At 41.7% G+C, this 22,585-nt stretch overlaps 1 long non-coding RNA gene and 1 other non-coding gene across 2 annotated transcripts in view; one reads left to right on the top strand and one right to left on the bottom strand.

Moving 5' to 3' along the window:
* Positions 1–1,196: 1,196 nt before the first annotated feature.
* On the bottom strand, positions 1,197–1,334 carry LOC114809366. The gene has a single exon (XR_003757153.1). It is a non-coding gene; the product is annotated as a small nucleolar RNA SNORA7 (small nucleolar RNA).
* Positions 1,335–20,597: 19,263 nt separating this feature from the next.
* The window catches only part of LOC120639010, a 194,674-nt gene continuing 192,686 nt past the window's right edge, over positions 20,598–22,585 (top strand). The window contains exon 1 of the long non-coding RNA XR_005661094.1: positions 20,598–20,796. This is a non-coding gene — a long non-coding RNA (uncharacterized LOC120639010). The remainder of the gene's footprint in view (positions 20,797–22,585) is intronic.

Here is a 22,585-nt window from a genome sequence, read left to right as displayed (position 1 = left end):
TAAAATGTATTTGTTTTAATTTATGGGGTAATTATTAGAGTTTCTTTAAATTTCAGAAAATAATTGAATTTAAATTTCAAAGTTTTAAGTTTATCAGTGAAATTTGTATGCTGTGTGCTGAGCACTGAGTTGTAGTCATAGAGCAGTAACTGCATGCAGAGCACTCCACTGTGTTTAGGAAAGTATGATATAAAAGAGTTGGTAGAGAAATGTTTCCTGCTCACAATGAGTTTACAGTCATTTTTACATTTATGAATAGCTTCATGGCATGTGCTTCTCTGATCACATTTCCTCTTTCCACCATTTGCTATGTGTTGCAAATGGCTAAAGAAGTACTTGACTCTGTCCATCAAAACTTGGCAATACGCAATTCTTAGTTTCAAAATGAGGTCTCTTTACTGGAACTATCAGAATGGTAGACACAAAAAGAAGTCATAAACCAAAACTGACCATGGGACTGATGATCCATGGGGAATAACCTCATGGAAAATTTTGACTACCAACCATGGGTTCTCTTACTCTTGAAATTGATTGATTTTCCAGTCCAGAAGTACCACGTGAATAGAGCAAATGTTGAATGTAGTCAGTATGAGTTTTTCATCCTGTGGTAAATGTGAGGGAGAACAGAGAAAGGATGGGATATGGGGGAGACTGAGCAGAGAGGAAAAGAGGGAGAAGGTGAATGATAGATGTTAGAAAGGACCAAAACGTCAAATGTGCCTACCTCCTCTCACTCTCTCATCCCAATTATCTTACCAATTACTATGTTGGTAAAATTAAAACGATCAGGTGTGAGATCCTCAAAGTCATTCCCTCATCGAACTCCCTCCCACTCCCTCACATACATTCTTTTCCTGTGCCTCTTCAGAGGAAATCACTCGTCTCCTCTAGACTATAAACTCCTTGAGGGCAGGCATTGTGTCTACCAACTCTATTGTACTGTACCCTCCCAGTTCTCTGGATACAGTCTTAACTTGCCTTATGCCGTCGAGTCATCTCCGACACATAGCCATGCCATAGACACATCTCCCCCAGAACACCCCACCTCTGTCTGCAATTGCTCTGTAGTGTATTCATAGCGCTTTCTTGGTAAAATTGCATAAGTGGTTTACCATTGCCTCCTTCCACACAGTAAACTTGAATCTCCTCCCTTGACTCCCTCCCGTACTGCTGCTGCCCATCACGGGTGAGTTTTGACTTGTAGCAGATGGCCTTCCACTCACTAGCCTCTGCCCAAGCAATGAATGGAATGGGTGTGCCTCTGCTTGACTCTCCCTCCCATTGTCAAGACTGGTGGAGTACTGGAAACTCTCCAGGTGCGACCCTGAGAGAAGCGGGACACAGTAAGCTCCATAAATATCATGGATTTATTGCTTTCAAAATGTACCCCATCTACCTGGGTTTTAGACCCCATCCCTCCTAACCTTCACAGAACATTATGCTCACTCTGCTTCCTTCCTGACTGCCATCTTCCTCTCCTTTCTCTCTTCTTACCAGAATATCCACATCTCCCTTATCCTATGTAAATCTTCTCCGGACCTCACTGGATTATCTAGGTATTTCCCCATTTTCCTCCTCCTATTCCCGTTCAAAATCTTTCAACAGGTTATATATATCTGCTCTCCCCACTTCCTATTCTCCAACTCTACCCTTGACCCTCTGCAATCAGGTTTCCTTCCACTTCACTACACTGAGGTCACAAATCAAACAGAATTTACTCTGTTCTATTCCTCTGGACTGCTCTCTTATCCTTGAGACACTACCTGACTTTAATGCTTCTTTCAGAGTTCTCTAATGTTTTCCTCTTTAGTCTCTGGCCAGTCCTTCTCCTCTTCATCCCAAATCTTCCTCTCTAGTCATAACCTCTCCCCTCTGCAATCTTGCATTCCCTCCTTCCACAAGGATAATTCTACGTGGATGTTCATCCCTCATTTTAAACTCAGTATATCCCAAACTGAGCTCCCCATCTTCCCTCCCAGTGTCCATACCTGTGACATTATGTTTGATTCCTCTCCCTTTTTCAATCCCTTTATTGAGTCTGCTGACAAATCCTGATAGTGCTTCTTCCGCAACAATTCCAGAATCTACATTCTCTTCTCTGTTCTAATTCTACTAGACTATAAGCTCATGCTGGGCAGGGATCATGTCTACTAACTCTGTAGTTTTATACTCTCCCAAAGGCTTAGTCCAGTGCTCTGCACACAGTAAGTGCTCAATAAATATCACTGATAATGATCCGGAGGGCCATGAACTGGCCCAAGGAGTTGTCATATCCTGTTTCAAGTATTAATCAGCCACCTTTCTGATCTCTCATCTCCCAGTCTTCTCCTTCTCCAGGCCATAGTTCCCTCTGTTGCCCAGATTGTGTCACTAAAATGTCACACAACTCCCTACTCCTCAAAAATCTCCAATGGTTGCCTCCTAATTTTCACATCAAACAGAAACTCCTGACCTTTGGCTTTAAGGCACTCATTCAGCTCTCGCCTTCCTTCTTATCAACTGTATTCTCGTACTTTACTTCAGCTCCTTTCCAGCTAACCTATTCACTATTTCTCATTCTCACCTTTCACATTATAAACCTATTACTCACACCCGCCTTCTTCGTCACCTTGGGCACCTTCGTCACCTTGAGATCACTGCTCTCCCCATCTGCTGCTTTCCAGGACACAACATTATACAGCATTACTTACATGATACACTATTAGATGGAGAAGGAGCATGGCTTAATGGAAAGAGCATGGGGTCGGGAGTCAGAGGTCTTGGGTTCTAATCCAAGATCCTCCACTTATCAGATCTGTGACTTTCGTCAAGTCATTCACTTCCCTGAGCCTCAGTTACCTCATCTGTAAAATGGGGATTAAGACTGTGAGCCCCTCTTGGGACAATCTGTTTACCTTGTATTTACCTCAGTGCTTAGAACAGTGCTTAGCACATAGTAAATGCTTAACAAATACCATCATTATTATTACTTCCTCAATGTGAGTTCCACGAGGTCAGGATTCATGTCTCCTAATTATTTTACTTCTATTTTACTCTTAATAAAGTGCTCTTCACACTGTAGGCTCTCAAACACTAGACTGATGAAGAGATGGGGGACACAGGATAGTGACAGGGAAAGTAGAGGGACTTAACTGTATGACAAAAAAAGGTGACAGAGCAGATAGATGCTATGCAGATATCTTTGGCTTCTCACACTCTCCTCTGAGATGGATTTGGTGCTTTTCCATAATGGAGTGAGAGGATAAGAATCCAGGAAGCAGAAACATGAACTTTTGGACCAGTGTGCTCACTGGTGACTTTGTGCATCCTACTTCACATCTCCTCGCACTTATGATATTCCCATTCCTGTTGGAAAAATGGCAAGGGAAATACAGTAGAAGGAGAACTGAGAGTTTAATTTTTGTAAGTCCCCTTCCATCTCTCCACAGAACAAACACTCCAACAGCCTATCTGCCCTGATAGGCTCTTCTGAGCCGCAGCCAGAACATTTTAGCTTTGTACCTCTTTACTGGTTAGTTTTTTTCCTCTTGCACTGGGATCAGACCACTGGAGCTACCCCACAAAAAAAAAATTCATTTGCCATGGACGATCTCTTGCCTGGCAAAGATCACCTTGAACAGTAGCTAACAGCTGATGTCAAAAGAAGTGAGTGCCTTACTATATCAGGATAACCCTTAAATAAATCTCTTTGATTTCACTTATCTTGGCCCTGGGCTCATTCCTCCTCTTTCCTCTGTCAGAGGAAGGCATTAGCATGCAGAGGAGGCATGAGATAAAACAGACAAAGCTACAGTTATATTAAAATCTTGGTGGCACTCATTAATCCCCAAAGAAAGATCAGTAGAGAAGACCTGCAATGTCAGATCCCTGCATCCAGCATTGCAATGGCTTGAGAATTTGGCCCACAGAGTAAAAGTCTTGAGAAGCCTCTGGGAAACTCTCTCTGTTCAGGGGTCTTTTGCTCCAAAGCTGGGTTCCTGGAGTGACTTTTTAATCTCAGAGTTTGATTTCCCCGTTGGCACCGTGACTTTCGGTAACCCATTAATTCATATAGTTGACAAAAGAGAACTCTATCCCTTTGTAGGCTAAGAGCTCAAATTGTTCCTTTCAGAGAGACCCATCTATCCTTTTACAAACATACTATTTAAATGTCTCTGACATTTTTCATTACATCTCTTGTTAACATTTTCCTGTATATGTTCTTCTAGTGTAAGCTGTCGCCCACTTAAATAACTTTAAAGCTACTGGTACAGAAATACACAACTTGGTAACAGGTGCACAAGTACTGGGCCCTGAGGCTGAATATATTATGGTTACAGAATCTTCCACCCTTCATGAATCCCATTTGTTCTTTCTCATGCAATGTACATCTGTGGTTTGCTGGCAAATTTGCACTTGGAAATGGGAATTGAAAAGGAAAGACCAATGCTATGGAATCATCCCAATTCATTCTGCGGTGTGGGCAGCCACAGGGTTTCCAATTTGAGGGAGTATTCACAATAATCAGAAAATCCGATTATCGGAAAATAGATTAGATGCTTGCCATAGACCTTAAAGGAGATGCATTGTGTCTCACAAAGAGACCCAGAGAGCGATCATTCTTTCTCTGACCATGAACCAAACCGATGCCCATCTAGACGAGCCCCTTTAGACACACAGAATCAGATTATTATCAATCGGTATACTTTTTAAACTGCATTTAAATTCCAGCAGAGTAATTGTATTCTACTTTAATGAAAAGGTAATAAAAACAATTGTTGTATTTGTTATCTGCATTATGTGCCTAACACCAAACTAAGTTTTAGCTTAGGTACAATGAAAGAAGATCGGATAGAGTCCCTGTCCCACATGGAGCTCAATATCTAAGAGAGAAGGCATATTTAATTTCCATTTTACAGATGAGGAAACAGAGGCTCAAAGGAGTTAAGAGACTTGCCCAAGGTCGCACAACAGGTGGTGGAGCAGCATGGCACAGTGGATAGAGCACGGGCCTGGAAGTCGAAGGTCGTGGCTTCTAATCCTGGTTCCACTCTGGTCTGATGTGTGACCTTGAGCAAGTCAATTCACTTCTCTGGGCCTCAGTTCCTTCATCCGTAAAGGGGATTAAAACTGTGAGTCCCACGTGGGACAGGGACTGTCGAACCCGATTTGCTTGTATCCAACCCAGTGCTTAGTACAGTCCCTGGCACATAGTAAATCCTGAACAAATTATAATTTTTATTAGAACCCATGTCTCCCCTGGTTTGAAATTGATGGATGGTGTTTGAGCGCTTCCTGTATGTGCAGAGGATTCATTCATTCAATTGTATTTACTGAGCACTTACTGTGCAGAGCCCTGTACTAAGTGCTTGGGAAATACAATTCAGCAACAAATAGAGACAATCCCTGCCCACAATGGGGTCACAGTCTAGAAGGCGGGGAGAAAGACATCAAAACAAGTAAACAGGCAGCAGTAGCATCATTATAAATAAATGGAATAATTTTATAAATGATGATAGTTAATAAAAATAAATAGAATTATAATTATAAATATGTATATACACAGCTGTTGTGGGACAGGGAGGGGGGTAGAGCAAAGGGAGTGAGTCAGGGTTATGGGGAGGAAGAGCAGAAGGAAGGAAAGGAAAAGGAAAAGACACTGTACTAAGCACTTGGGAGAGTATAACACAGTAGAGTTGGGTGACACATTTCCCACTCACAAGGAGCTCACCACCTAAGGAATATCAAACCAAGAGCCTCCTTTTTCTGTATTATCATCACCTGTTTAGAGAAATTGAATTTGCAGTTTCTTCAGGTCAGTAGTGACTCCCGAGTTCTGGACCTGAGCCTTGTTGTGAGATAATCTCAGAGCAGAGCTGGGGTCTCTGAACAATTGCCTGGTGAGAGTCTAGGGAGGACAGCCCTGTCCAGTGCGTCTTCCCCCCAGTCACCTCTTTCTGACCTGGGTGTTTACTCTCTTATGACCATTGACATCTTTAGAGGACAGTATAACTGTCTTCCTTACATATAATCAAAGCTTGCTCTGCTATAATTTAAACCCAATTCATATTTTTAGACCTACATAAACATGGAGAAATGGTCAAATTCCTCTCAAAAGCTTTGCAAGTGTCTGAAAACATACACCAATATTTCTCTTCTCCGAGCTAAAAAAACCTATTTCCTTTAGCCTTTACCTTGATCTATTTTCCATGCTTTTAATCACTCTTCTTTGGACTCTCTCCTATTTCTCAACATCCTTTTGAAAACATAATCTCTAAGTCTGGGTATGAGATTCTAACATTACCCTCAATGTCGTGGCTAGGTTTTTATCTCCTGGATGAATCTGCCCCATGGAAACCATCCCCCACCCCAGGGAAGTTTATGTGATCACCTTTTTATTTACACCCTCTTTATCCTCAATCCCAGTATCCTATAGGGTCTCTTGATGCTATTCTCTGGGTAAAACCAGGAAGTATCACTTATTTCCCTTGACAGATGAATGGCAACTGTCTTCCCCTTCATTTCTGTGGAAAGCAAAGCCTTGGTTGGTAGTCTTATAGATGAATATTTAGGATTCTTTCTTCATTCATTGTCAGTCATATTTATTGAACACTTACTGTCTGCAGAGCGCTTGGGAGAGTTCAGTATAACAATAGACAGATGCATTTCCTGCCCACAACGAGTATACAGGCTTGGGAGTCAGAGGTCGTGTGTTTTGATGCTGGCTCTGCCACTAGTCAGCTGTGTGACTTTGGGCAAGTCACTTAACTTCTCTATGCCTCATTTACCTCATCTGTAAAATGGGGATTAAGAATGTGAGCCCCATGTGGGACAACCTGATTACCTTGTACCTACCCCAGCTCTTAGAACAGTGCTTGGCACATAGTAAGTGCTTAACAAATGCTATCATTATTGTTATGATTATTATTTATGTGTCATTAAGTGACTAAAGAAATACCCAGTTAAAAGGGGCTCCGTAAATATCTGCTCATTTCCCAGTTGGACTTCCCCACTGATTACTTTAATGAAATATGAAAAATGACTTGATTCCTTCCCAGTTACAAAGGTTTAATTTTAGTATTCAAGAATCAAGGCTGAAATTTCTGATTTCATCAATCCTCATTCAATCACAGCCCAATTTGCCATTATGTTTTTCTCAATCCACTAGTCAAGAAAGGTTATAAAGACCTGGTGACATCACCTTCCTCAGTACCCGTTAAAACGTACCAAGAGAGAATTAAGTTTTGTCCAGCAGTTGTCTAAGAACACACCATCACTCATGTGGAATAATTGGCTCAAAGGAGAAAAGTACAAGGGTAAAGTCTTTTGTTTTGGAAAGTAAGCAAAGACTCAGACCACGAAGTTAGAAGGCAAAACATAGATGGACAATCAAGATTCTCAGAGGCTTTCATTATGGGTTTTCTCTCCCTCCTTGGTGAATTTTAGTTTAACAGCCCAAATTATAAAATATTTGGGAAGGCAATGTGACCTAGTGCAAGAAGCACAGAATTGAGAAGCAAGAGATCCCCTTTTTCATTCATTCATTCGTTCAATAGTATTTATTGAGCGCTTACTATGTGCAGAGCACTGTACTAAGCACTTGGAATGTACAACTCGGTAAAAGATAGAGACAGTCCCTGCCCTTTGATGGGCTTACAGTCTAATAGGGGGAGACGGACAGACAAGAAAAATGGCAATAAATAGAGTCAAGGGGAAGAACATCTCGTAAAAACAATGGCAACTAAATAGAATCAAGGCGATGTACATTTCATTAACAAAATAAATAGGGTAATAAATATATACAGTTGAGCAGATGAGTACAGTGCTGAGGGGATGGGAAGGGAGAGGCGGAGGAGCAGAGGGAAATGGGGGGAAAAGAGGGTTAAGCTGCGGAGAGGTGAAGGGGGGGTGGTAGAGGGAGTAGAGGGAGAAGAGGAGCTCAGTCTGGGAAGGCCTCTTGGAGGAGGTGAGTTTTAAGTAGGGTTTTGAAGAGGGGAAGAGAATCAGTTTGGTGGAGGTGAGGAGGGAGGGCGTTCCGGGACCGCGGGAGGACGTGGCCAAGGGGTCGACGGCGGGATGGGCGAGACCGAGGGACGGCGAGGAGGTGGGCGGCGGAGGAGCGGAGCGTGTGGGGTGGGCGGTAGAAAGAGAGAAGGGAGGAGAGGTAGGAAGGGGCAAGGTGATGGAGCGCCTTGAAGCCTAGAATGAGAAGTTTTTGTTTCGTGTGGAGGATGATAGGCAACCACTGGAGGTTTTTAAGAAGGGGAGTGACATGCCCAGAGCGTTTCTGCAGGAAGATGAGCCGGGCAGCGGAGTGAAGAAAAGACTGGAGTGGGGAGAGAGACGAGGAAGGGAGATCAGAGAGCAGGCTGACACAGTAATCTAGCTGGGATATTACGAGAGCCTGAAACAGTAAGATAACCGTTTGGGTGGAGAGGAAAGGGCGGATCTTGGTGATATTATAAAGGTGAAACCGTCAGGTTTTGGTGATGGATTGGATGTGTGGGGTGAACGAGAGAGCCGAGTCAAAGATGACACCAAGGTTGTGGGCCTGAGAGACGGGAAGGATGGTCGTACCATCCACTTTTTATTCCCAGCTCCCCAGAATTTCACTTAGCTATCTCAACACTTCGCTCAGTGCCTGATATCTAATAAGCCCTTAATAAATCCATAATTATAAGTAGTCCTTAATAGGACTTCCCAGCAACAACAAGTCCTATTAAAGAATGTTTTCTTCCCTTCATTAAGCAAGTTTCATAATCAAAACTTGAATGATCTTCTTTTCTCACCTGTCAGAACAATGCGTGCTTTTGCACCTAGAGAAAGAAGTAGAAGATTAATCCTCTAGTCAAGCAAATTAACTCACTGAAGTTAAATTGTTCTGAAGTTGCCAATTTGAGGTTCTAAGAATGTGCTGGTATTCCTGAAAACCACTGCTGATATTCCCCCCAGTCGCTGAAGTCATCCTTCCCACTTCACACTCTTTCTTATTAATAATGAGGATGGTATTTGTTAAGCACTTACTATGTGTCAAGCGCTGTTCTAAGCACTGGGGAAGCTACGAGGTTATCGGGTTGTCCCAGGTGGGCCTCACAGTCTCAATCCCTATTTTATAGATGAAGTAACCGAGGCACAGAGAAGTTAGGTGACTTACCCGAAGTCACACAGCCAAGTGGCAGAGCCGAGATTGGCCTTGCCGCATCTCCCCTGCTCCTCAAACGTACCGTACCCCATTTGTGTCTATCCCTAATAACAGCATCGGCCACTCCAAACCCCTTGGGTGACCCCATCCTTGGGAACACCACCCTCCCCCTCACCTCATTTTCCTGTTTGGAGCCCCGCTTCCTGCTCCTGTCCCAACCAGGGGAATAGTGATGGGGCAGGCCGGGGCAGGATGGGGACAAAAGCTGTATTGTGGTTCCCTCTCCCAGTGCTGTCCCACTGCTACTCCACTTATTTCATTCAGTCATATTTATTGAATGCTTACTGTGTGCAGAGCACCATACAAACTCTTGGGAGAGTACAGTATAACAATACCCTTCTGTTCCTGGCTTGTTATCAGCTGCTGGTGCTGGGTCAGGGAGGTAGAAGGACAATCAGGAAAGGAAAAGACATTAATAGTGATAACAGCACCCACCTAATAGCTGTTGCTATGATTTTTTGTTTTTACAATATTCATTAAGGGCTCACCATGTGCGAGGCATGCTCCTATGTAGAAGCTAGGTACAAGCTAATGAGAAAACCCACATCCCACATAGGGTTCATAGTCCTAATGCCCATTTTACAGATGAGGTAACTGAGACACAGAGAATTTATGTGATTTGCCCAAGGTCACACAGCAGGCAAGTGGCAGAGCTGAGATTAGAACCCAGGTCCTCTGCTTCTCGGGTTCGTGCTCTATCCATTAGGTCATGCTGCTTCTCAATTAAGTTCCAACAAATAAAAATATAGCTAAGTGTAGTGGGGGTCAGAGTATAGACTAAGATCCTTGTGGGCAGGGATCTTTTCTACTGATTTATTGTACTCTCCCAAGAATTTAGTGCTGTACTCTGCACACAGTAAGTATTCAATTAATATCTTGGTTCGATTGATTGGGAAGACAGGAGGGGAGGTTTAAATATGGGATGGATGGGCCAGGAAAGCTATTATGAACAAGGGATCGGAGGGATGAGAAGATGTGGGGTAGGGAAAGATTGACAGTGCAATTTTTATACTGATGTCACAGAGAAATTTTAATATTTTGGGAACTGAAGGAAAGCAAGCTATCCTCAGAATATGCTCAGGTACTTAGCAAAAATAATCGACTCTCAGATCCTGAAATTCTAGTTAGTAAATTACCCAGGTATGTAATAAAATGATATCTGAAATTGTGCTCCAATGTGCATGGTTGGTATCTCTCCGTAACACAAACTTAATGCTTCGTGAGCACCCCGACATTTCTCCTTCACCTACAGGGTTCAGTCTGAATTACTATCAGTCGTATTTTGATGTTTGGGGAGCGCAGAATCACCTGACTGAGTGAAATCACAGCAATATTTTATATCTGGAAACTCTTGTTCCTGACAAACTAACAGACTAAGCTTTAATTGGACCTCAGTATCCACGGTGTTTTCTTTGAACGTGAAAGATCACACTCCTTCTATATGGGGGTGTATATAAAATAACTAATAAGTATGCTTGGAAATACAAACGGTGCATTGTGGCTTCCAAACAGCCCAATGAATACACTTCATACCTTTAAATTTAATGCCCATTCTGCCATGATAGCATAGCAAGGTAATCAAACTTCAACTTTAATGTCCAGTCAAGAATATTTTTATTAATAGTAAACCAGATAATTGCATTTTACTTGTCACAAAATAGAATGCTTATGATTATATGAAACTCTTTAGCTTGGAAAATAATCTAAGCTGGCTTGTTTTTCTTAATTATTTTCTCCTTCAGCGGCTGCTAAATAACATCGTATTTGGTAAATACTTTATCATGACCATGTGTGTTATAGTAACGATAATAATAACTGTGGTATTTCTTAAGGGTTTACTATGTGCCAAGTCCTGTATTAAGCTCTGGGGTAAATACAAAATCCTCAAGACCCACATATGGGTCACATTGTAAATAGGAGGGAAAAGAGATACTGGAAAAACATTTTACAGATGAGGGAACTGAGGCCCAGAGAAGTTAAGGAATTTGCCCATGGTCACACAGCAGGCCAGTGACAGAGAAAGGATTAGAACCCAGGTCCTCTGACTCCCAAGCTCATGCTCTTTCCATTAGGCCACTCTTATTCACATGCTATTATAATATTCATATAACCTATTCAAAGCAATACTACTATATTTTTTCAAGTAACCGTGGTACATCCATTTAGCAAGGAAGGGAAAAAACATCAAATATTTTGAATAGGATGGAATTGTAAGTAGAAATTAAAATCAATCTTCTTCTTTTTTTCTATCATGGGTCTGAATTATTTTTGACACTTCACCTCCTCCTTTTTCAGTAATGCATTCAGGGGCAAGGACCTGCCCTTTTTGTTTATATTCCTGATACTAAACTTTTGTAATAGTCTATATTTGTTGCTATGTAGACTGTAGACCATTATTGTCTGGGGAAATATTCTAAGCACAATGGTGAAAAACCTTTTTCTGTATTCTGTGAGAGTAAATGTAGCGGAGGTAGTGAGATCTGTTGGATAATAAAATGGTTTAGGAGTCCGGTGATGGTTGTGTTTGGATCCTAGAACCTGCAGAGTTAGGCTCTAACAGATTCCGAAGGTTGTTTCTCAAACTTTGCATGGTAACTGATCCTTCACAAGCCCTACAGGCTTTGGGAGAAACAATATGTTCTCTTTGGATATTTAAGCATTTTCATTCCTTCCCCACAAGAGAAGGAAAAACATTCAATTTCCATGCCAGGGGTGGGGGGAGTATAGGACTGAATATCATCTGATGGGAATTGCATTTTCCAATGCAAATTCAAGCACAGAATTCCACCTTTCATACTACTCACTTTTCAGAGTAGGTTAATCCTTTACTGAGGCAAATATACCAAAGATTTCTCAGTGCTCCTAAAATAAAAGAGAAACTGAATATTTTAATATTCCTAGTTACTGTAGAGTGTTCCTTTGATTTATTATGTCAATGTGTTATTAAGGTAATGAATTATGTGCCAGTACATTAAATTTAACATAGCATACTCAGAGGAAAGTTACATCTGCTAGCTATTCATCAAAAATTCACTAACAAAGGTTGATTAACAACATTTTACATATTTACAGCAAAGATGAAAAGCACAATAAAACTCAACAAAAGTAAAAGATAATAAATGATTAAAGTGCTCTTATATACAAAATCTTATTAAGGCATAAGGTAAATGTGAAACTCATAAATCAACACATAAAGAACGAGTCAACTTTTCTTAATGGCCCCACTATTTCTGCATCTATTTTCAATCCAACCAAGGGGATAGTGAATGTTGTCATTGAGCATTTGGGATTAAGAGCTCAACTGGGCATCCTGACTGATCCAAGAATATTAGTGACACTATTCAGCCTGCATCAATCAATCAATCTATGGTATTTATTGAGCTCTTACTGTGTGCACAGCACTGTTCTAAGCAGTCAGTAGAGTACAGTACAACAGATAGACACATTCCCTGCCAACAAGGCATATAGAGTTTGGAGGGGAGACAGATACTGAAATATATTGTTCATACATAATGAGTGCGGTGGGGCTGAGGGTGGGATTACTATCAAGAGCAGAGTTTAGTGAACTTAATTAGGGCTTAGTTGGGGAAGGTCTCGTGGAGGAGACAGGATCTGGGAGAGCTGATTAGGAGGGGAGAGTGATGGGGTCATATACAACGGGGGACTTCCAGGCTAAAGGGAGGATGTGGGCAAGGGGTCAGGGGTGAGATACACAAGATCAAGGTACAGGGAGTAGATTGGCTTTAGAACAGTGAAGTGTACAGGGTAGCTTGAAATAGGAAATCAGCAAGGTAAGGTCAGAGGGGATGAGCTGATCAATGTTTTAAAGCTGATAGGGAGTTTCTATTTAATGTGGGGGTGGATAATAATAATGATTTGAGGATTTGTTAAGTCCTCGCTATGTGTCAAATACTGTTCTAAGCACTGGAGTAGATAAGAGATTAGTACGTTCTTCCTGGGGTTCACAGTCTGAGTAGGAAGGAGAAAGAGCTACTGAATCCCCATTTTGTAGAGGAGGGAACTGAGGCACAGAGAAGTGAAGTAATTTATTCGAGGTCACACAGCAGATAGGTGGTGGACCCGGAATGAGAAAGCAGATCCTCTGATTTGCTTTGCACAGAGTAAGCGGGTAACAAGTGCCATCATCATAATCATCATCTGACTACCAGGCCTGTGCTCTTCCACTAGGCGATATTGCTTCTCAACCACTGAACATTTTTGAGGAGTGGGGAGACATGAGCTGAACTTTTGTTAGAGAAATCATCCAGGTAGCAGAGTGAAATAAGGACTGGAGTGGGGAGAGACAGGAGGCAGAGAGGTCACTGAGGAGGCTGATGTAATTTTATAAGTGTTTGTATCTGCATGGTAGCAGGTTGGATGGAGAGGAAAGGATAGATTTTAGAACCAACAGAACCAACAGAATTTGGTGACAGAATGAATATGTGGGTAAAATGAGAGGGATGAATTAATCAATCACTCATATTTATCAAACACTATGTGCAGAGCACTCTACTAAGCACTTGGGAGAGTACAATACAACAGAATTAGCAGCCACATTGTGTGCCTGTAAATTGAGGATTATGTCATGGTTAAGAGAAGATGGTGGTAATGTCAACAGTGATGGTAAGGCTACTGGGAAGACAGGGTTTGGCAAGAAGATGAGAGGATCTTGGGGTAATACAGAGGACAGAGAGGAGGTAGAGGAAACACCGAGATGACTCTGTCCTGTCTCCTCCAGAGGGCTCGTGCCACCTGGGAAGTTTCCTTCCATAACTCCTGGCCCAGTAGCCCCCACCTCCTCCAGGCAACAGTGTCAGTGTAGGGGGGCAGAGAGAAGCGGAGAGGGCTCTGGAGGGATCTGGTTCATGGAGGGGGACAGAGAAGAGTGAAGGGGAATCTGGGAGGGGTTGTGTTTGTGGAGAGGGACAGGAAGACTGCTGTGGGAGGGGTAGAAGTGGGGCTTACTGGAATGCCCCACCTCCCTCTTCTCCGGGTCCATACAACTGGTCACTAAGCGGGCAACTAGCCATTAGCGCTGAAATATTGCAGCAGTTTATCTGATTGTCTTCAATCGATCAATGGTATTTAGAGAGCATTTATTGGGTCTCACAGTCTGAGTAAGAAGGAGAACAGGTATTGAATCCCTTTTTGCAGATGAAGGAACTGAGACACAGAGAAGTGAAAGGACTTGTCCAAGGGGTGGAGTCGGCGGGAAGAGAACCAGATCCTCTGACTCCCAGCCTTGTGCTCTCTCCACAAGACCATTCATTCATTCATTCAATCATATTTATTGAGCGCTTACTGTGTGTAGAGGACTGTACTAACCACTTGGAATGTACAATTCAGCAACAGTTAGAGACGATTCCTGCCCAACAATGGGCTCACAGTCTAAAAGGGGGGGGGGACAGACAACAAAACAAGTAGTCAGGCATCAATACCATCAAAATAGATAAATAGAATCATATATACACATCAAGAATAAAATAGAGTAATAAATAATATATACAAATATACTCAAGGGCTATGGAGAAGGGAAGAGGATAGAGCAGAGGGAGGGAGTAGGGGGAATGGGGAGAAGAGGAGGAGCTGAGAGAAAGGGAGGGCTCTGTCTGCAAAGACCTCCTGGAGGAGCTGAGCTCTCAATAGAGCTTTGAAGAGGGGAAGACAGTTCGGCCGATGAGGAAATACTGCTTCTCAACCACTGAAGGTGCTTGGGTAACCACTGTAGTAAGTGCTCTGCTCCAGAGAACAATATAATTCAATTCGTATGCATGACCTCTCCCCTCAAGGAGTTTACAATCCAGGGGGAGGAATTTATAATTTAGTTGGATATCATTTGTCATGGTCTCATGGCTGTTTCAGCAGTTCACTGATTTTAGTCTTTTTAGAGAGGGCTGAGGGATTTCTGTTTCTCATCTGAATTTGAAGGAAAGTTATAATAAAGCACCTAACTCAAGGTAATAAGGTTATTAGGGAGTGTTTAAGCTCTCCTCCTTATTGTCTGCCCACGAAGTCATTTCTCATTTACTTCTAATCATTATGCACATTCCTAAGTGTAACTATGTTCCCCGGTCCTTGTGGAGAAATAAGTATGAAGCACTACAAATATTGTTAATTATAGACCATCTTTTACAGCCTGGAGAGAAAAAAACAAAATTTTTTCTCGAATGCCTCCTTATTGATTTTCAACCAAATAACATCACGGAAAGCAAACAGCAACTCTAAATTACACAATAAATATGCAGTACACATCGAGCTGAGCAAGGCGTTAAATGTAGCATGTTGATAAAGGCAATCAAAAGAATGTAAAATAGAAAAGAAATAACCAAACACAGGTGTGTTACTTGAGATCAGATTCAGAAAACAGGAAGAAGAGGACTAAGCTTGGCTTGGGAAAATCACAAAAGCAATAAAAGACAAAAAAATGAGGAAATCAGCTCCAAATTCACTTAATTGAAGGAGTACCACTGTAAATTGGTCTTTAAAAATTATAATTTTGCCCTGTATGAGCTAGATAGAAGGTTATATCAGACGTAGTTCCTGCTCATACAGAATGCGCAATTTGGTTCATCCCCAGTTTATGGATGAGGTACTAAGGAAATAAGATGAGGAATTAAGTGACTTCCCTCAACTCACACAGCAGCAGTGGTGGAACTGGAATTAGAATTTAAGTCTCCTCACTCCCAGGTCTGTGCTCTTTCCTCTAGGCCTGGCTGCCTCCCCTCAAACTGGCCCTGAGCCTCACAATGCATAACAATGATAATAATGATGGCATTTCTTAAGTGCTTACTATGTGCAAAGCACTGTTCTAAGCGCTGGGGAGGATACAAGGTGATCAGGTTGTCCCACGTGGGGCTCACAATCTTAATGCCCATTTTACAGTTGAGGTAACTGAGGCACAGATATTGAAGTGAGGTGCCCAAAGTCACACAGCTGACAGGCGGTGGAGCCGGGATTTGAACCCATGACCTCTGAGTCCCCAGCCGGTGCTCTTTCCGCTGAGCCACGCTGCTTCTCTGAATGTGCATATGAGCATATCTATAATTTATGTATTTATGTTAATACCTGTCTCTCCCTCTAGACTGAAAGTTCGTTGTGGGCAGGGATTGTGTCCGTTTACAGTCCTATTGTACTCTCCCAAGTGCTTAGTACAATGCTCTGCACACAGTAAGTGCTCAATAAGTGTGATTGAATGAATGAATGATGAATGAAACATCACAGAAGGTCATTGGGACTGAATTCTAGTGGGAGTGAGTAGTTAATCTATCTTTTCTTACAGTGAAATATAAAATAAATGTTACATTTTGCAAAGGCATTGATATATCAGAGTATAATTAGTCTTTGCTTTGTAGTAATACCATGGACACCCAAGACCAAGCCTGGTAAATTCAGGGAGTGGACAGGGCCATGTGGTCAGGACCAGATTTTGACACATTTTCTAGTGTTTCCTGATGAATTTCACCTGAAGCCAGTGAACCCTGTAAGGAGAAATGGTAATTTTTCAAGTGAATTTACCTTAAGGTTCAAACCTATTTCTTTCTTTTGGACTCCCCCACACCTTTTCATCTAGAGTTTGTTTGAGGTCATCACAGTTGCCCAACCTTCTATGAGCCTCCTAGGGTGTCCCAATTTACTAATATTCTTCCCAGGAACACAGGGCAGGTGAATCAAGAAGTTTAGCTTGAGCCTCCCACTTCAGGGCCTGGCCACTCTCAGGCTCATGGCCTTGGATTTTTCCTCACCCCAGAATGGCCCCAGATATCACAGTGCTTAAAATCCTACCCTTCTGCAAGCAGTATTTTGATAAATACAGAGAAAAATGAGAACTTTTCCACTACAAGACAAAGGATGGGGAAAGAAAGGGGAGGAGGGAGAGATGCGGCATGGTATAGTGGATAGAGCACAGGCCTGGGAGTCAGAGGATGATGGGTTCTAAACCTGACTCTGCCACTTCTCTGATGTGTGGTCTTGGGCAAGTCACTGTGCCCAAGTTCTCTGTGCCTCAGTTACCTCATAAGTAAAATGGGAATACTCTGAGCCCATAAGGGACAAGAACTATGTCTGACCTGATTAACTTTCATTCATTCAATAGTATTTATTGAGCGCTTACTATGTGCAGAGCACTGTACTAAGCGCTTGGGATGAACAAGTCGGCAACAGATAGAGACGGTCCCTGCCGTTTGACGGGTTTACAGTCTAATTGGGGGAGACGGACAGACAAGAACAATGGCACTAAACAGCGTCAAGGGGAAGAACATCCCCAGCACTCTTTACAGTTCCTGGCACATAGTAAGTGCTTAACAAATAGCACTGTTGTTATTATTATTATTATTTAATATTTGTTTCTGTTTTTGCCTTTCCCTACAGATTGTAAGCTCCTTATGGTCAAGTACTGTCTTTTATTTTTTTGTGTACTCCCAAGAACCTTGTACAGTGCTAATCATAGAATAGGCACTCAACAAATTTAAGAAATAAAAAAAATGAATAAAAATAAGGAATGAGCTTGGTATGTCCAGGGAGTGTCATCAGGAGTGATATCTTCAATTATAAAGTATAACTAATAATGTTACTAAGGGAAATTACTAATGTAACTAAGGGAAACTACTATATCAGAAACAGATTTTGTTTTGCAATATTTATGTAAAATTAATCTTGTAAACCAATAGTGGAAAGATCACGAGTCTGGGAATAAGAGGATCTAGGCTCTAATTCCAGCTTTGTCTCTTTTCTGTTGTGTGACCTTGGGCAAGTCTCCTCAACTGTAAAATGGGGATTCAGTAATAGTTTTCTCCCCTGTTTAGACTAGGAGTCCCATGTGGGGCAGAAACTGGATCTGACCCAATTTGCTTGTCTCTACTTCAGTGCTCAGAACAGTGCTTAGCACATAGAAAACACTTAACAAATACCATTAAAAAATCCAGGAGCCAAATTACTACCTAGAAATAGTATCACCTCAGGAAATTTTTCAGAAGCTTCTTTTTTTCAGATTTTTTCCTACTCCTGTGTGAGCTCTGCAGCTGTAGAACATCTCTAAACTAGAAATTCCTAGGAGAGAGCTTGCAAAAAAAACCCAAAACTAATAAGACTCAGCATCCTGCAGCATCCTGGGCAACTGGTTGTTTTCAGGGCCAATCTGAATTCATAACTGAGGACAAAAATCTCAGATTTGTGTTCTAATTTCATTTCTGCCACTTGTCCGCTATATGACCTTGGCCAAGTCACTTAACTTCTCTATGCCTTAATTACTTCATCTGTAAAATGGAGATTAAGACTGTGAGTCTTATGTGGGCCAGGGACTGTGACTACCTTAATGATCTTGTATCTACCCCAGGGCTTACCACAGTGCCTGGTACACAGTTTACGCTTGATAAATATCATTTAAAAAAATGGTTATAATGACCACTGCTTTACTTAAGTATGTTGGAGGTTGTTCTTAGAATTGTGAGGGGAAAGATTTCAGGAGATAAAAATAAATTCATTTGAACAGTCTTTCAAATAACCACTCATGCTGACAACTAGTTTATTCAAGGTCCATTAAAAGAGTATCCTCTATTAATTTTAACTGCATTTTTTGACTGGGGAAGGTTGAAATAGTTCATACAAATAATATGGGCTGGTGAAAATGTCTGACTTTTTTGCAAGACTGAGTTACTTTCATTACTAAGAGAATACTCTTAGAATTCTCTTGTTGAACGAAGAATTACACCGCTCTTTACAGCAGAATGCTCATCAGACTTTGCCTATTCTACTTTTCTTCTATTTCTAGGACATGACCTGAATTTAGCCTGGAGTTAAGGAAAATTCAACTCAAGGATTCTGTCTTAAGTACAGGAATTGCCTGGGTTTCACAGGGTATTCATTCTCTCTGAAAAAGGAGGTCAGGACCTGGGGAGAGACTGGAGCTAGTTTCAGAAAAAGTCATAAGCAAGGCAGGATAATGGCATCCAGTGTCAGGAAGCTTCCTAAAATAAATATATTTGACTAGAAAATGATTAATAGATTCACATTTTCTTCACTGATAACTGTCTTATACATTTTTGCTTTCCCTGTAAAATGGGGTTAGAAATTCACGTGTGACAATTTTCAATCTCTCTTCTCCCAATACATTTTCCTTCAGTGAGAAAACAGTGATGTTTTCCATTGAATAATCTATTTCTGTCTCAGCAAGTAAGATTCTGTAAGGCATAAAAATAACCCTGTCAAGGAATTGCGGAAATAATAATAATAATGTTGGTATTTGTTAGGCGCTTACTATGTGCAGAGCACTGTTCTAAGCGCTGGGGCAGATACAGGGTAATCAGGTTGTCCCACGTGAGGCTCACAGTTAATCCTCATTTTACAGATGAAGTAACTGAAGCACAGAGAAGTGAAGTGACTTGCCCATAGTCACACAGCTGACAAGTGGCAGCGGAATTCAAACCCATGACCTCTGACTCTCAAGCCCGGGCTCTGTCCACTGAGCCACGCTGCTCCTATCAGAGCACCGATTTGGGGGTCTGCTGGCCAGGCATTTTAAGTGGCTAGAGTACTGGCCTGGAGTCAGAAGGCCCTAGGTATTCATTCTGGCTCTGCCAGGTGTCTGTTCTGTGACGTTGGGCAAGTCACTTAACTTCTCTCTGCCTCAGTTACCGCCTCTGTAAAATGAGGATTGAAACTGTGAGCCCCATTTGAGACAGGGACTGTGTCCAACCCAATCACCTTGTATCCATCCCAGCACTTAATAAGCACTTAACAAACACCACTATTATTATTATTATTATTCATGCTGGATTTGGCCACAGTTGGAATGAATGCAGTATTCCCTGCTAAACAGTGACATTCCCTCCTGGAGTTTGTTTTCCCCTAATTAATCATTATGCGAGATTAACATCATTTGTCCTGACAGCGAGCTGGACAAGGGGGACTAATGATTGGTTACTTAGGTTCAGAAGCAGGGGAGGAAAGGAAGTGAAATGTCTCTGAAAAGCAAGCTGGCATCAGTTTCTACAGTACGCGTGGAACCGAATATCCAACTATTCCACTGAAAGGGGGTTTATTTTTTTGGCTGGAAATCAGAGTTCTAGGATTCTCTCACTAAAGTACTGAGTAACATCAAGCAAGACTCATCTCAGTACCCTAGAGACTATAGCTCAGATTTTCTCTGCTACTAGCTAAGCGAAGCAGATCAGATAATCAATTATCTGGATAATTCAGGCAAAAAAGAAAGACGTTTCACCTGAATGACGGAGATAATTGCCTCTATTCTTCCTGTTACTTGAGTGCTTTCTCCAAAACACTGACTCAATACTTCTGGGAGGATATGGCTATGCTTACCTGGCATCAAAGCCTCTGGCCACCTGAATCACATCAATAATCACTCCATTCTTAGCTTTGCATTGGCCCACGGGACTCCCTCTCCTAATCTGTTCTTTTTACTCTAGGACTCCTGGAGGGTAGGTTGGGAGACCCCCAGGTGAATCCAGTCAGATTTATGCCACACAGAAGACTCGTAGGGAAGGTTTTTATATTTTCAAACTGGCCCAGCCAGAGGAAGGAGGGATCTTTTGTTTGTTGCCAAGTTTTGAGGCCTTTTGAGGGGGTTGGCTTTTCTGTAAGGACTCTGAAGAGGGAGACTGGTAAGTAACTGCTGTCTTTTGCACCTTTGCCTAGCATAGGTTTTAGTTCTAAGTAGTAACTCTACCTGGCCTCTGCCCAGGATGTGTAAAAGGGGAATGGGGGTATTGCCACAGTGGAGGGGCCCCTCTCCTCAGGCAATAGGAAGTTAGGCCACCTTACCTGGAACTCTCCCTGATGCCTAGCCTTCTTTCCAAAGGTGCCAGTGGGTTGTGGGTTTAATAATAATAATATTAATGTAACTTAAGTGCTTATTCTGTTCCAAGCACTGTTCTAAGCACTGGGGTAGATACAAGTTAATCAGTTTGAACACAGTCCCTGTACTACAGGGAGTTCACACTCTTAATCCCCATTTTATAGATGAAGCCCAGAGAGATTAAGTGACTTGCCCAAGGTCACGAAGGAGACATATGGCAGAGTGAGGATTAGAACTCAAGTCTTCCTGATGCCCAGGTTCATGCTTGATCCCCTAAGCCATGTTGCTTGTCATCTGGTGGCAGTAGGAAAATGTAGTTATTGTGATAATGTCTTGTTTTTGTTTCATTCTATTGTGCTCTGCCATCTGTCTCCCCTGATTAGATTGTGAGCCCATCATTGGGCAGGGATTGTCTCTATCTGTTCCTGAATGGTTCATTCCAAGCGCTTAGTACAGTGCTCTGCACATAGTAAGCACTCAACAAATACTATTGAATAAATGAATGAAAGCCAGGACCCATTTCAGGGTCCTGCAAAGTGTTTCTTTGCATCCCCATCCCAGAAGTGACCCTGACGCATCCCCACTGAGACCACAAGGAAATGGTGAATCAATCAGTCAGTGGTGTTTATTGAGCATTTACTCTGGGCAGAGCCCTGAACTAAGTGCTTGGGAGAGTTCAATGTAGTAGAATATAGTACGATACAATCCCTGCCCCCAAGGAGCTTCTGGTCAAGTGGGCTCATTCAAATTTTACATAGTTTTACACGAGGTCCCCTGTTTTCCTTTACTTCATCCCTCAAAGAGCTCCTGTGAACATCTGCTTAAGGGAACAATGATGATTTGTTAATCTAGTGCAGAGACCAAATTAATACACCAAATTCATACCAGGCCAGTGGATATTACTGTACTATTTTCTTCATGCTTCTAGCACTGAAAAATAATTTTGAGCTCTTAAAAAATTGGTTTTCCTGGTAATTGTTACTGTTATCATGACAATATAGATTAAGTATGATACAGGAAACAAACTTGATTATGATCAGGTTCTAATTATAAATTGATGCAAAAGTCTATAATTTATTAATGTTTTTAAGGTGGGGGTATAGAAGGGGTGGAAACTCTTGGGCCTCTGGACTGTTGGAGAAAAGTTATTAGACCGCCTCTACTATTCAATCTTAAAACATGAGGATGAAATTTTCTAGACTTCATTGAAATTATAGTGGCTCAGACTTTCAGGTGATGTCTCAATGCTGATTTCACAACCAAAGCTTAGCATTTTAATTTATGTTCTCCCAAAATGACTCCATGAACAAAGAATATAAATTGCTTAGTTCATTATTGTTGTGCTTGACTTAATAAAGTTATTTGAAAGTAAAAGAAGTTTCCTATTGCTAGAACAAGATTAATTAACACAATGCTTAGAACACATTTATCAATATCACTTCACAAATCCAGGCAAATTTATTGTAGTCTTTTAAAATTCATTCTTAAACTAAGCCTTCTTATGGTTCATATTGACTGAAAATAATAATTGACACACATAATTTCTTCCTATATTATACCCCTGTTCTTTATTCAGTCTTTTTCCTCAGTAGGAT

Source organism: Ornithorhynchus anatinus, chromosome 2 (assembly GCF_004115215.2).
Source record: "Ornithorhynchus anatinus isolate Pmale09 chromosome 2, mOrnAna1.pri.v4, whole genome shotgun sequence".
Classification (NCBI taxonomy): Eukaryota; Metazoa; Chordata; class Mammalia; order Monotremata; family Ornithorhynchidae; genus Ornithorhynchus; species Ornithorhynchus anatinus.
Note: the sequence above shows the minus strand (reverse complement) of the source record. Positions and strands in the feature narration are given on the sequence as shown.